Source organism: Scleropages formosus, chromosome 21 (assembly GCF_900964775.1).
Source record: "Scleropages formosus chromosome 21, fSclFor1.1, whole genome shotgun sequence".
Classification (NCBI taxonomy): domain Eukaryota; kingdom Metazoa; phylum Chordata; class Actinopteri; order Osteoglossiformes; family Osteoglossidae; genus Scleropages; species Scleropages formosus.
Window position 1 is genome coordinate 3,720,607 of NC_041826.1, and position 13,938 is coordinate 3,734,544.

Below are 13,938 nucleotides of genomic sequence, written 5' to 3' on the forward strand. Positions count from 1 at the left end.
CAATTCTACAAGCTAGAATGGTGCACAGCAAACCAGTGTAAGAGATCTACACTACCAGTAAACCCTCATAAAGCAGTCAGGATTGAGTAATGATCCCTAGGAATTTTTATGGAGCGCTGACTCAGTACACATCTGAAGTCATGCCACTCTTCCCAAGTGTAATTGTTGTTTTTATGTTTTGCTGAATTGTTCAGACTTTGTGTGAAAATGGACTTTTGTTGGTGTTGTTTACTTGGTGGCTTTTTTTAATACTTTACTGGAATTTAAGAAAGTTGAAAAAAAAATTCCTGAGATGTACGCTGGGAAGGAACACTGGGAGCTTTACCTTTACATCGTAGCATTGCAGGTTACATTTGGGGAACTTCTGCACTGAGGTGCCCCGTTAACAAATCATATGGTCTTTCTACCTTGGACAGGGAAGTTTTAACTTTTGTCATTTACAACTTCAAGTCATTGCATAAGCTGAAAGATATCCCTATGCACTTTCCAGGAATTTATTTCTTAAGAGATGATATAACTATAATAATGTATGTATGTTTGCATAAAATAATGGACCAGATTTTTACATGCATTGGTGGTCTGGCTGACATAATTCAGAGCTTTTCCAGATTCCTCCATCTCCTCATGGGTATTCCAAAGAACTACTGTAAGAACTACCTGTGAGAAAGCAGCTATTGATCTAGTCTGAACCATACAATAGAAAACAAATGACAGATGACAGAAAACTGATAAATTTCACTGGTACCAGTGACTTTTTAATTGTGCAATGTTTTCTTCCAACCATTTATGGATAAAGGCCAATGAGAAAAATGTCTCTACCTTGGATTAAAAAACTTACCTTTTTTAAACCACACCATGAATTCCACAAATTTAACCTCATTAAAGGCTATTGATAATATACATTTACATGTATCTCTTCATGTACCTAAAATTCCAAAATTACACATATTTCTATACCCACTAAACTACCTGAAACAGCTGAAAAAGCAATGCAACTATGAATGCTTAGCCTCCACAAGCCAGTTATGCCTGTAACTTTTATTACACCTCCTTCTTTGAAATTTCAAAAAAGAAGGATAAATAAACTTTCTTAATCACAAAAATTGCAGCAAATAAAAAATAAATAAATAAATAAACAAACATAAATTTGAGCAAATGGAGAAAAAAGAAAGATGGGTTGTGGAGAAATGCAGCAGTACACAGCAAGTTCGGACCACTGAGTCAATAGGAGGTTACAGTTCCGACACTATGAGGACTCGTTGTAGAGTCTGATGGCTGCCAGTATGAATTACCTCCATTGCACTCCTTGGCAGCTTGATACTGAAGGTGCACCTCTATTTGGCCATGGTGTAGTACAGAGCTTGTTGTGAATACTTTTGTGCACTACATCCTTCGGAGAGCTGAGCTTCACTCCTAGGACAGATGGAATTGATCCTTTTGCATAATTCAAGGTTCCTTTGAGTTTCAATGAGACACAAATCAGCAATAACATGGTTTATTACATTTCTAGAGAGTCTCTCCAGATGTTGCTGCATTGCAGACAGTTATGTCTCCAGAAATCTTATCTGCTACCCATAAAACAGACCACCCAAGGGTTTCCTAAGCAAATGTGCTTGGTATTCCAGAAAATTGTACAGCAGGCAAAGGAAATGGAAGACTATGTTATGCTATGCTAGGTTCCATCCTCATGACTAAAGGTCATAGACCATTCAAACATTTAACCCAACATCAACATCATAAAGAGAATGCACAATGTAAGATATACGCACACACTGGCTGAAGCCGCTTGTCCTAAGCAGGGTTGCAGCAAGCCAGAGCCTAACCAACAAAGGGGGGCGAGGCTGGAGGGGGAGGGGACACACCCAGGACAGGGCGCCAGTCTGTCACAGGGCACCCCAAGCAGGACTTGAACCCCAGATCCACCAGAGAGCAGGATCCAGCCCGCCGCACCACCGCATCCCACTGTGAAGTAAAATATAATGGAGTAAAAATGAAATGCATAAATGAATAGCATGCAATGAATAATATAATAAAAAACTGAAAGAATATTGATACATAATAGAATTATAAATATATAATAAGCAGCATATCTCTGGATCGATAGGTCCATCAGCTGTTGTTCAGGCAGCGCTGATCACAACACTCTCTCAATTCGTCCCTTCCTGCTTTTCTCCTCTACAGACAGCCTTCCCATCTCACGAGATCGTTTTTCCCATCACCTTGGGGGTCGTTCAGGTGGTTGTTTTCGTTCTCTTGGGTTCCACTCAGCTAAGAGTTTTGACCATCAGTTGTCCACTATTTGCGCTATATCGCCTGTCCATCTCATCTTATTTCACCTGTATTCTGCCATGACATCCTTTACTCTACAGCTTTCCCTCAGCGCTTCATTGGTTACGTGGTGTAGGTTTGTCGCACCGACCATTCTGTGTTCCATTACCCTTTCGGCGATCAACAACCTTTGCTCCTCTTTTTCTGTTAATGTGTTGCTGCTATACAGCATGGCTGGTAGGACTGTGGAATTAAATAGGTTTACACATGTTGCTTTGTTGACACCTGCAGTGAGAACTTCTCTGATGGAGTTGAATGTGCACCTAAGCAGTATATAATTATTTAATTGTGGAAAAAGTAGGCACACTCCAACAGGACCGAGAAAGACTTCTTGATTAACTTGTTTATTCTACTGAACAAACATTTCATAGCCTTATATATTGATGTCACCGGATCAACAGTTTAACCACAAAATATATATATATATGTATATATACTGTCCACCGTTTCTCAGCAGATAGTGTTGAAAATCTCAGGTGGTAATATATTGTACCCATACATCAAACTCCAAAGCAGCTGTAAAGTGGAAGCTGACATTTATTATATACATTTTTTCTCATAGCATATGGTGAGTTTACGTTGGCACCTTAATCCCTAGGCTTCAGTGCAGCCAGAATTTACCAACATTGCCTCATACCCTCACTGATTTTTCTGCTGGATACCAGTTACAACTGTCTTAGCATTTAGAAAATCGTGTAGCATGTAGTAGCAGCTAAAGCTATGTTCTGATTCTATGACTTGGAGAGAAGTGACGCTTTAGAAGGAGGTGGAAGGCATGGTATCTCTTCCCATTATCTTCCCATTATCCAGCAACCACTCACCTGGTTCTTCTGTGTGCAGCTGGTGTTGGCCACCAGTAGGTCTTTGAGTACACCAACCCCCCCCAGCAAAGCAGATACACTTTGAGGTGCACGTACAAGCCCTCTACGAGGCATGAAGGCCTCTGCAGCTGTAGACAGGAAAACAGAGATACTATAGAGCTATGCTGACACTGTGCCAGAGGAAAACGGCATCACTCCCTAATACCAAAGCCTTCCCCTCATATACATACACACACAAAGAGGTCAAGAGAAGAGTGTTACTTGTCCTGCCAATAAGCCCTTTGAGAAGCCCGACAACCCTTTCCCCCGCCTGTTTGCACACTCACACGGGATGTGAGGAAACAGGATGTGAGTAGACAACAGTGAGTCAACTTTTAATGGAGCTCTTCACTGCCTGGGTTGACATGGAGCCAGGGCTTTTTCCTTTGAGTTGATGCTGCTTGTTGTAGTGATGAGCTCATGAAATTCAACTGTAGGCACAAAACAAGCAGCCCCTGTACACCTTCAAATTAGAAAGCCAACAAAATGTCAGGGGAAACATTAAACTACTGAAGTCACCTCAAGGTATATTATTGACATTGTTTCCATCCTAAGCCAAAAACCATGTTATACAGCAGGATTTATAATCTGATTCACTTAACTTTAACTTAGCCAAGGGTTTTACAACATTATTCATAAGAACTGGTAGTAATAACTTGATCTCTGTGGGCACAACTCTGAAAATAAAGTACTGATATTTATTTTTTTTTAATGTAAGTTTGGTGTAAAAGGGGGTGTGCAGTGGGTTGGCCTGGCTCCTGCTCTCTGGTTGGTCTGGGGTTCGAGTCCCGTTTGGGGTGTGTTGTGATGGACTGGTATTCCGTCCTGGGTGTGTCCCCTCCCCCTCCAACCTTATGCCCTCTGTTGCTGGGCCAGGCTCTGGCTTCCCACAACCCTGTATGGGACATGCGGTTCAGACAGTGTGTGTGTGAGTTCAGTGGAAGCAAGGGCTGATATACTCATATCTTTACTAACATCATTTTTGTAGTTTTTTTTATTAATTTAGCAGATGCTTTTCTCCAAAGCCACGTACATCTCATAGAAAATACAATGTGTGCATTACATTAGCAGAAAGAGACACTTAGATGCAGAGACATGATTCTTAAGAAGAGTTAGTTTGTTTCCACCATATAACGCAATGTGCATCACACGAGTAGATGCATAAAACTTTCAGGATATCAATGATTCCTGATCACCTTCCTACGAATTTTTTTTTTTTTTTTTTTAGATACAATTATACATTTATGGGGGGGCGCGGTGTTGCAGTGGGTTGGTAAGAAACTTGCTTAAAGGTACTACACCAAGAATTTCAATTAGAACCTGGATCTTTTCAGTGCAAAGGCAGTGGCTCTAATGATTACAGCCACAGATGTAAGAGACAGGTACTGAATTTCCCAACAGCTGAACAGCTCAGTACATAGTCGTACCTTTTCAGTTTCTACTTGATCAGGGATTATGACTGTGTGCATCTGGATTTGGTTAAGCTTTCCATTTACATAGAGGCATAGCAATTAATATGAAGTACTTCCTGGCCATTCAAGCTGAATGAGCACAATTTGTGCCACAGCAGCAACTGGCAGTTTTGGAAATGAAGCAACACATCTGCTTTCTAGTTATGATAGTCTGAATTGCCACCTGGGATGTTAAGACAAGGAAAGCAAGACATTATGACTCTATGTGCATTAATACAGCAGGGGGACACCCCGTTAAACCACTTCATTTCCGGCCCTAAATTATTGTGTAAACCTAGTAATTCCATTGGTACATTAATTCCAGTGTCTGTAATGGTGATGAAAACTTCATTCCTAAATCAAGTCAAAACTGAGAAGGACGTGAAGAAGTTCATCTCTTCAGTGTTCATCCCTTATAAGTAATTCAGTTTCATGACCAAATGGATGGGGGAGGTTACTGACAGAAATGTTCCTGTCTTCAATCATTACCTCTCAGCACAATTTCAATTGAATTCCTTGCAAGTCCTTTCAGAGTACTACATCTGAGAAACACCCTTCAGACAGTAACAGAAAAGAGAGGGGCCTTGGTGAAAATATTTTTGAGGTCTGAGCTTTTGGCATGAACACCTAGGACAGCATAGCCAGAACATGAAAAATTATGATTTCAACAGAAGAAGAAGCTCATCCAATTTCTTCTTTAATATCACCCATTTGTTGATTTAATAAATCTTCTATAACCTTTTGTATAATAATGGCAAGAATAATTTGGTCCAGTCTTTGAAGCTTGGGGCCATTTAGGTAAAGTTCCATAAACAAGCAAGTAAAAGTGTAACTTCTTTCTTACATGCACATACAATGCATGGTTCAGTAGATCCAAAATTCACAAAAAAGACATGTTGCATAACCGGGGACTTACTAGGGGTTGCCCTAGCTGTACTGTAAAACTGTAGCAAAGACATTGGTGCTAACACCACATCTATAGAAGAAGACAGTTTTCCAGTACTCTCTGAACTCCAGTACAAATCCTAATCATGTATTTAATGTCACATATTGATAATGGTTGGTTTTGTTACTACCTTCCTGTACATCTGACCTCTTGTTCCAGCCTTCATTGTTCCTGGAGTGTAATGCTTTTCATACCAATAGCAGATAAACAAAACAGGCAGTGGTGCTTACAACACGCCTGGAATTCCTGGTAACTTAAGCCCTTTAAGCAACAGTGTGGATGAGGAGAACTTACTCTCACAAGACCTTCCTTTTCTGTCTGATAGCTCAGAAGTAAACATTACCAATAACGTTTAAAGTACAATCAAACTTCCCTATTTTGTCGTAGCTGTTCAATGTATCTAACAGCTTCTGTTTCTTACGTATCTTACAATAACAGCAATTTGCTACATTGACTTTTAACACTGACAGTTACAATAGTGTGTAAACAGCCATTATTTTTTATAAATTTACCATTATTTAATATTGTAGTGGAAGAAATACAATTCAAACTTTGCTGATGCAGCTCAAATAATATCACAAATTTCATTGGATCACCCAAAATAAATACTAACAATCTGTGTTCTTATGAGCTTCAAATAAAAATAAGAAGAAGCGCACAGGTCAAATGAATGTTGCATTCCAAATAAACATTCAGAATGCTGAAAGTTCAGTGTTTTGTGATATGAAAGTATTTCTTATATGTATGCACTTCAATCATGAACTATATACTTCTAGGTAATAATTATACTATAATGTACACAAAGTCCCCCATGAGTGTCCTTCCAAGTCTGCCCCTTGTGCACTACACATCAGAAAAAGTATTTTAATGTAGGCTGTTGGCTGTGCTTTGTGTTACCATTGTAGCACTTTTTTATGAAAGTGTCTTGCATTTGTTTAATTTAACTTATCAGCAGAACATGATTTTTTTGTTCTTGTTGAATGAAATATCTAGACTCTCATGGAAGTATTGATTGATCTTGAGACTTGTTCAAAGTTTGGTGAAATAAGCACACTGAAAGTGTACAAATAATGATGTACATACATTTTGACCACAAGTGACAACAATACTTGCATTTTCAGCATACCTCCCCACAAGCTCCTGTAGGGTTTGTAAGACGGTCAAGGTTAGGTCCTATGGAAGGAGTAATCAAGCAGCATGTTTACACAAAGATTAGTATACCGAAAATAGCACCTATGATCAGTCCCTGCTGTTAATCTCTGAATACACATTCATCAAGTGCTTTGCTTCTTGAGGGTTTTTAAGAAATCTTCCATAAAAATCTGTTCACGAACACAGATTAGTTTAGGTGTGCTGATATAAAGTCATTGAACCATACTACAGACCGCTGCATGTAAAAAGGGACTGATATCATTTGATCATATCCTTATGAATATATATATATTCATTGTGAACGAGACTTCGATTCCCTGATCCACACCACCAGAATCTACAGCAATGACATCGGAATGTCATTCGGATTGGATAAATGTAGCTGGATGGTAACAAAGAGAGGGAAGGTAGTCAGAACTGAGGGGATTGTACTACCAGAAGGCAACACAGCAGATGTTGAGGACAGCTACAAGTACCTTGGAATCCCGCAGGCGCATGGGAATCATGAAGAGGCCGCAAGGAAAGCAGCAACCGCCAAATACCTGCAGAGAGTAAGGCAAGTCCTGAGAAGTCAGCTGAATGGGAAGAACAAGGTTTGGGCTATCAACACCTATGCCCTGCCGGTCATCAGATACCCCGCTGGCATAATAAGCTGGCCAAAAGAGGAGATAGAAATGACTGACATCAAGACAAGGAAGCTCTTGACAATGCATGGAGGGTTTCACCCCAAATCCTGCACCCTGAGGCTATACACTAAGCGGAAAAAAGGAGGCCAAGGACTAGTGAGCGTCAGAGCCACTATCCAGGATGAAACAACAAAGATCCTTGACTACATCAGGAAGATGGCCCCGACTGATGAGATACTTAGTGAATACCTCAGGCAGCAGAAACCCGAGAAGGAGGACGAGGAAGAACAGGAACCATCATGGAAGGACAAACCCCTACACGGTATGTACCACCGGCAGATTGAAGAAGTGGCTGATATCGAAAAATCATACCAGTGGCTGGACAAAGCTGGACTGAAAGACAGCACAGAGGCACTAATCATAGCAGCACAGGAACAAGCTCTAAGTACAAGATCAATAGAGGCCGGGGTGTACCGCACCAGGCAGGACCCCAGGTGCGGGCTGTGCAAAGATGCCCCTGAGACAATCCAGCACATAACAGCAGGGTGTAAGATGCTAGCAGGCAAGGCATACATGGAACGCCATAACCAAGTGGCTGGCATAGTGTACAGGAACATCTGTGCCAAGTATGGGCTGGAAGTCCCAGGATCAAAGTGGGATACACCCCCAAGGGTGGTCGAGAATGACCAAGCTAAGATCCTGTGGGACTTCCAGATCCAGACTGACAAACTGGTAATGGCTAACCAACCGGACATAGTAATGGTGGACAAACAGAGGAAGAAAGCCGTAGTGATAGATGTCGCCATCCCAAGCGATGGCAACATCAGAAAGAAAGAACATGAGAAGCTTGAGAAATACCAAGGACTGAGAGAGGAGCTAGAAAAGATGCAGAAGGTGAAGGCAACAGTGGTCCCCCTGGTAATCGGAACACTTGGGGCTGTGACCCCTAAGCTGGGAGAGTGGCTCCAGCAGATCCCGGGAACAACATCTGAGATCTCTGTCCAGAAGAGCGCGGTCCTAGGAACAGCTAAGATACTGCACAGAACCCTCAAGCTCCCAGGCCTCTGGTAGAGGACCCGAGCTTGAAGGAATAAGACCGCCCGCAAAAAGGGGGGCGAGTGGGGAATTCTTTTTTTTACATATATATATATTTGAGTATATCTAGCTATATAGACCCATATACATTTATCAAGGTTAGACAGACAACATTAAAAAGCCTCCCTGGTGTAGAAGTTTAACCAAATTTGAAAGTGATGAATGTATTTTAAAATTAATATCTTTTTTTGCAACAGCATAGCTCTTACTGCCAGTATGGGATATATAGGGTCACAGTAATGCATTGTGGAAATGTGTGTCCCTATCACTTGCAATTATATCATTTGCTTATACCCAAAAGACAGTGAAGTATTTATACAATATCTCATTGAACAAATTCCGAAGGCAGAGAATGAGAAAAAAGTTTCACATTCAAAAGAAATGGAAAGTGTCTCATATTTAAGAATGCAGCTTCCGTCCTTGATATACATGGGTATATATGTTGGCAATGGCTTTGCATCTCTCTGAAAGAGAATATTTTTCATGCCACCTTATAAATTACTGATTTTTTTTTCAACCTAAATCCGATTTCTCTTATATCCACATGCATGGCTCCTTAATATCTCATTTTGGCTCTCCTCAAAGCTTTTCCATAAGTTCCTGACAGGCGTGAGAAGGAGAAAGAGAAAAATACAAGCCATCCCAATGCTGAGGCTATTGACATATCCAAGCTCTCCTCTTTTTTGATTTATTCCTTCTCTGGGAATTTCCACAGAGAGAATAGAGAGACAAACAAATTTACCACACAACAAAGACAGATGAAAAGACCATTTGCTGAAGGATGAGAACACCCATCTGCCATCAGCTGAGAAACTGACAAGTGGGAGTCTTTTCTTTAATTTTGAATATTGCTCTGGGGTATTAATTTCCTCTTTCGTGTCCCTATCTAGGCTTTTATATTCATTATAGAGTTTTGGTCAGGTGCTCAGTCAAAATTATCAAACAATTCAGCACATTTCTAAAAAATTCAGGAAAGCTCCTCAGCAGCTATCTTATTCTACAACATATTTCATGCATTCTCATTTGTTGGACACAAAATGCTTGTCAGTAACTTTTTAAAACTTTAAAATACATTGCTCAGTAGTACACACAAAATATTTATACAAATTGTTTTATAGTTGGGGGATGCGGTGGTGCAGTGGGTTGGACCACAGTCCTGCTCTCCGGTGGGTCTGGGGTTTGAGTCCTGCTTGGGGTGCCTTGCGATGGACTGGCGTCCTGTCCTGGGTGTGTCCCCTCCCCCTCCGGCCTTATGCCCTGTGTTACCGGGTTGGCTCCGGTTCCCTGTGACCCTGTATGGGACAAGTGGTTCAGAAAGTGTGTGTGAGTGTGTGTGTGTTTTATAGTTTTTCTCAGTTGCTTAAATACAATTCATAGCTCCATTGTGGGGGAATGATCTACCCCTCTTGCTCAGAACTGCTGAATCTCTCTCCACATTTAAAAAGTGTCTTAAAACTCATCTCTTCTGGACTCACTTCACCCATGATCTCTTAAGCTCATGTAAGGTATAACTGTCCATGATCATGCTGGGATCAATCCTTTAAACAGCCACTCATACCATGTAACGTAAGTGTTTATATGTATCTCAAAAAAAAAAAAATACTACAAAGGAGATTAGGAATCAATGATATTCTAGTTTTATGCAGCTACTTGTGTGACAAAGGAAACAATCTAGCTGTACTTGAGAGTCACACACCTGCAGGTATGTCTTTTTCTCCTAAGGTAATGCACAAATGGTATTTTCTATGAGATGTACATCACTTTGGAGAAGAGCATCTGCTAAATACACACACACATTTTCTGAACTGCTTGTCCCATACAGGGTTGCGGGGAACCGGAGCCAACCCGGTAACACAGGGCAACCCACTGTGCCGCTGTGCCACTGCACCCCCCCATCTGCTGAATAAATAAATGGAAATGTATAAATGGGTAAATAATTTTAAACACCTCAACATTCTAAGTTGCTTTGGAGAAAAGCAGCAAATAAATGCAAATTCCTAAGCAAGAAAATCCAGAATTTCCAATTATCCATCCATCTTCTTTCCCCCTTGTCCTTCTAGAGTCATGGTGGAGGTCAATAGGGAGAGCAGAGAAGCCCAGACATCCCTGTCCCTCGCAACTTCCTCCAGTTCAACCCAGGAGATCCCCCAGCCACTCCCAGGCCAACTGGGAGATATAACCTCCCCAGTGGGTCCTGGGCCTAAAATACATTAAATCAGTATTGAATAAAATGAGTGACTGTACAGGCACTCCCCAGGTTCCAAACGTTCAATTTACGTAAAACTTATAGTTAGAAAGCACCTCCTGAAAAGCCTACTATGCTAAAAATTCAAGGTACATGCAATGATTTGGAAAAGTGAACATTAAAGTTTCTTTAATGTTTTTCATACCTACACATACATTCTCTCTTTCCTCTTCCTCTTTCTCTATTATAAATACTGTAGTTACATTAATAATTGTTTTCAGCCATTTAAAATTAATTAAGCTTGAAGTTAGTAAAATTTAAAAATTTTCTTTTCTATTATACAAGCTTCATTCGTGGTGTTTACAGAACCTAATACATAAATAAATCGAGGGACAGCTGTATTGTTAAGTTTTTATTGATTGTGACTTTCTGGTAATAGTAACTTCGGACTTACAAACAAAACTAATTAAAGACTTCTGGCTTGTCAGATAAGGTGTTGTTGTAATCTAATGTCTATTTGTGTTACACATGCTGTGTTAAACACCCTAAGGCAACTGTGATATTAATCAGCACAAAACAACAATAAATCATTCAGTAAATAGGATGTACAAAAAGAGCAAGCAAACACACAGTAAAATGAGTGACGTTTACAGTGCAAATGTATGTACTGTGGACCGCATTAGATAATACATATCCAGTAGGTGAATTTCCTAAAGTAGGGGGAACTGTGCACTTAAAACAGAATGAAAGACTTCATAGTCAGATGCAGAACAAGAGTGCAGCAAAAGTAACATAAGAAGCATGCTGCAGGGTGTCTTGTTCCACTATTCTAAAATTCACTAATTTGTGTTATTATTTCATTGCAAAAAAAAATTAAAAATAGCATAACTGAATTTGGAACAGTTAATACAAAAGGGCAGGTTGATATCGTTATGAACAAGGATATCACATTGACGTTCTTCGTATGCACACGCACAGTCTGAAACTGGTTGCCCTGAATGGGAACACAGCAAGCCGGAGCCTCACCTAACAACATGGGGCGCTAGGCTGGAAGGGGAGGGGACACACCTAGGATGGGATGCCATGCTGCCATAAGGCACACCAAGCGGGATTCGTACCCTAGACCTGGCAGAGAGCAGGCCCCAGCCAAGCTCGCTGTGCCATCACACCCCCCTAGTTCTTCAAATAGATTTCTGTAAAACAAATCACCTGTTAGTTATGTCTAACTCAAGTGTCTTGGATTCATTGTTGGAATGCATTAAGACTCAGCAAGGTCGCACCTCTTCCCTGTCCTCCTACAATGTGACTACATGTGTTATCCTGGTGTTAGCATTACTAATTAATGTTGACGAGAGTGCCAAGAAGCTCTGCCCCATGTCTTAGTTATCTCATCTCTCAGGTCACTGTCCTCAGCAGTCCAAGGATGAAGTCACCTCTGGGTGTTTGAAAGAATAAATTATTCATCCTGCCAAGGCTAAATGTCATTTGTACTTGAACAGATGGTTTAATCTGATTAAATAAAGCCTATTATTCAAAGTGCAAAAAGTGATATATGTGCATCAAATAAATGTAAATTATTTTGTGACATATTGAATATTTTAGTCAACAATGCCATAATGCTCTTCAAAATCAGAAAGACCTTTAATGTGTTACTGGTCTGCTTAGTTTTCTCTACTGGAATGTTGTGACTCAGTTTGCGGACATAAAACATGTTGCTGAAATGCATCTGGGTCTGCAAATAATAATAATAATAGTACATAAAATATTGCATCATTGAGGTATTTTCATGCATTACTCATGCACAATGTTATCGCATGTTGGACTAACACCCTCAGGTGGTCTTCAGAGACACTTTTAATCCATGGCCAAGATGCACTGCCATAACTCACAAGTCTTCGTTAACATATTAAACTCAGAAAATACTACCTGATTATCCAGACAAGCACACGTACAGAGCAGTATGAATTTCAATCCTGTCACATAAAATGTACAAATTCTAAACATTGTATCAGATTTTAAAAATCTCATTTGTTTTGTTAAAAGTGAATGTTCTGCAATGATATGCAATGTTCTTCTGCTGCTCTGTTAACTGAAAACAGTAACATAGTAACAGCCAGTGAAAACACCTGCCTTCATTGTTTTCTTTAAAAAACATATGCTCTGACACTTGAACTACAATGTGAAAAATGGATTTAAAAACAGGTAAATGACTGAGCTATAACAACAGTGACAATAATTTAAGCATGTTTAAACTTGCATGACGACGTCTAATAATGTAAAAATAGATATTCTGAATGTATAGATTGTTATTCCTCCTAGCTAAGTATATATTTTTAATGTTTGCTATAATGCAATATGGTCCACTTAATAAAGATTCATATTCATTGCATCCATAAATAAATATTAGAAATAAAACAAAAGCATAAGTGTAGCCATTATAAAAGTGCTGTACCACTTTGCATGGAGGCACCTGTAATAGCTTCTCACCAGGCAGAATGCATTATTATAATATTGTCAGAATGCGCAGATTGTAATGTAGAGAAGTCTGGAGTTTGTCTATAAGGCTCGCTAGAAACATCTAAGTATTTCCTGCCTGCCATGTACATGAAAAACACATGATTGTGTGAAAAGTTAGAAAATGCGGTCCAAGTGTGCTGGGGTAAATATAGATTGTGGATACAGCACAGACAATAAAGTACATTTCCTGCTCTGTTTGTTGACTTAAACATTATAAAGTTATTCTGAGCAATTCTCAACAGCTGTATTCAAGTCCATAACTGGTAACTTGACAGCTATTCAATATAAAAAAACCATGTTCAAATGAATCCCAAAGCACAGGTAATGTGGACAAGATGTAGAAACAGTTATTCATCACAGATGGGAAACAGTGAAATAGAAAGACTTTATTGTGGTCACTTGTGGAAGCTAAATGTTTCAATCTGCATTTGGAAGGAATTTGGGTGACAGTATGGGGGATCGAGGTTGTCCATTTCAGGCAGTGTGACCACTTGGTCACATTTTTTTTAAATCCCACGTGAATGACAGTTTGTTTTTTTTTATTACTAAACAGATTTTTTTTTTTTTTCTTAACGCTTCAAGCTGTAAAACAACAGGATCCTCCTCGTTAGACACCACTTGATTATAACTCCGGCTCCATGACAGATCCACAACAAACCATTGCTTGATGAAAGATTCTGGTCAGAGTTTAAAGGACATGCAGCAAAATGTTTGCCTCAAGGGGTTGTCATATGACTAACATCACTATGTTAGTTAAATTGGTTCATGCTTTTCTTTC